Source organism: Phoca vitulina, unplaced genomic scaffold, assembly GCF_004348235.1.
Source record: "Phoca vitulina isolate PV1807 unplaced genomic scaffold, GSC_HSeal_1.0 scaffold16, whole genome shotgun sequence".
Taxonomy (NCBI): Eukaryota; Metazoa; Chordata; class Mammalia; order Carnivora; family Phocidae; genus Phoca; species Phoca vitulina.
The window spans coordinates 24,921,945-24,924,596 of record NW_022589719.1 but is presented as its reverse complement, the minus strand read 5'-3'; positions in this window follow the sequence as shown (position 1 = coordinate 24,924,596).

Below are 2,652 nucleotides of genomic sequence, written 5' to 3'. Positions count from 1 at the left end.
TTCACACAGGAGAACTTTTAAAAGACTGAATTCCAGCACCACCAACATGTAAAATGTAAAGCTTACTTTGGAATCTTACATCTGATTACACTTCCTGAGTTACCTGCATGCTGAAACACCATTCAATCCAGGGTTGCAGTCCCTTCTCCCTTCTCTTTTGTGCACTGATGCCATCTCTGTGCACACAGACCAAGAAAACACATGCACCATCACTGGACCTTGAACTTTTTCTATGTGAACAACGCTTTCCATGCTTACAGAAGGTTGTATTCATTTCAGTCTTTCAGAAAAAGGTTACCTCTTAAATTGCTGGGATTTTCAAAATGAGTACAAAGGTCCTGTAATCTAAACAAGTCTGAATATTGGCTGTGAACAAAGAGACCTAAAATCTTCATTGATGGCAGAATTTGTCACAATAACAAACAAATGATAACCAGCATTTTGAGGTTAAAACAAAAAAAAAGGAAAAGGTCAACTGGGCACCTGGGTGGCTCGGTCAGTTAGGTGTCTGCCTTTGGCTCAGTTCATGATCCCAGGGTCCTGGGATCAAGTCCTGCATAGGGCTCCTGGCTCAGAGGGGAGGGGGTTTAATTCTCCCTTTGCCTCTGCCCCTTCCCCCTGCTCGTGCACTCGTTGTCGTTCTCTCTCTCTCTCTCTCTCCCTCTCAAATAAATTTAAAAAATCTTTTTAAAAAGGTCAACTTTGTGGGAGAGAAAGTTGTGAATTGTTAAGAAAGTTTATGTGGTTATGCGGTCAGTTATATTGGTCTGTCTTCAAAAAGCATAGTTACACATTGGATTCCCTGTATGGAGAATAATTTCATGTACATACTTCATTATGTTCTGAGTCCTTCATTTCAATTCCTTACACCAGTCATTGAACACTGATCCAAACACTCTCCTAGATCAAGACAAAGTGTGTAAACACTTCATCTGCATTTGAAATATGACACAGATTGTTGAGCCATTCAAGTGGTACATCTCCAAGAGTGAGTCTTCCCTAATTAAATTCATTGGGACCTTCATCATAATTTTGAGGGTAGACCTGCATCTCCAGAGATGCCACCAAGATAATCACCATGTACAACAGAACTTGAAGAAACATGTCCTCTGGGGGTCAGAGGGGGAGGACATGGAATCCCCAAAGAAAAACTTGAGAGTGAATCACCAAAAGAGAATTGTCCAGTGTGGACAGAAATAAAATATGTAAAAAATCCCTTCTTTCGGGGGCGCCTGGGTGGCTCAGTTGGTTAAGCGACTGCCTTCGGCTCAGGTCATGATCCTGGAGTCCCTGGATCGAGTCCCGCATCGGGCTCCCTGCTCAGCAGGGAGTCTGCTTCTCCCTCTGACCCTCCCCCCTCTCATGTGCTTGCTCTCTCTCATTCTCTCTCTCTCAAATAAATAAATAAAATCTTTAAAAAAAAAAAATTCCTTCTTTCAAGCATGACTTTCAAAATAGGTAAAGCTATTTCAGTTAGGTTTAAACAATGTCTTTGCACACAGATACCTGAACTGACTTCCAGAACATCATGAAAGCAAATTTCGTACAATCCATTTAAACGTTGCCTCAATTGTAGATAAGGCAAGATTCTCCCCTAAGGAGAAGAGTCTTAAGTTTGTCACATAGGGGCACACAGGCAAGTTGATAGAACATGTGTTAGTATGGGAGTGGGGAGGGAGAAAACAATGTGGGAGGATTCCACTTACCTCAGAGTGCTCAGAGAACATTCACCAAAATAGACACTACACTTGGCCAGAAAACAAGTTGCAAAGCACTTCAAAGGACTTAAATCATACAGAATATATATAATGAAATTTAACATAAATATAACAGTGTTTCCCAATTATTTACAAATTAAATAACATAAATTCAAATTACCATGGATTAAAGAAGAAATATCAGTGAATAGTTTTTATTTATTTTTATTTTTTAAAGATTTTATTTATTTGTCAGAGAGAGAGAGAGTGCAGCAGGGAGAACGGCAGGCAGAGGGAGAAGTGGCTCCCTGCTGAGCAAGGAACCCAATGAGGGACTAGATCCCAGGACCCTGAGATCATGACCTGAGCCAAAGGCAGATGCTTAACCAACTGAGCCACCCAGACATCCCAGTGAATAGTTTTTAAAATAAAGTTTCAACAGAAAGATAATGAAAGGGATGTGTGTGTGTGTGTGTGTGTGTGTGTACTGGGTGCAGTTAAAGGAGTGCTTAGAAAGAAATGTATAGCTGTAAATAGAAGTATTAGGAACCAAGAGACATTACATGAAATGAAGTAATAAGCCTCCATCCTAAGAACATTAGAAAAGGAAAAACAAAATAAACCCAGAGAACATTGTAGAATGGAAATATTAAATAAAAGACAGAAATCATGGAAAGAGAAACTAATTGAATAGAAATCGGAATACAAAATAGAATAGAGAAAATATATAAATCCAGGAAGTGGTTCTTTCAAAGATTCATAAAACTGGTAAGTTCCTAGCAAAATGGATTAAGAAAAACTAAGAGAAAGAACAAAGGATACGAATTAAGATTGAAGAGACAAAAGATTCAGCAGGCTCCATTTCCTTTCTCCACGCATTAGCATAGGCACAGAGACACCTGCTGGGAGAGGCTAACCTGGACACTGGCTCTTTAGCCTGCTTTTCTCCAAATAC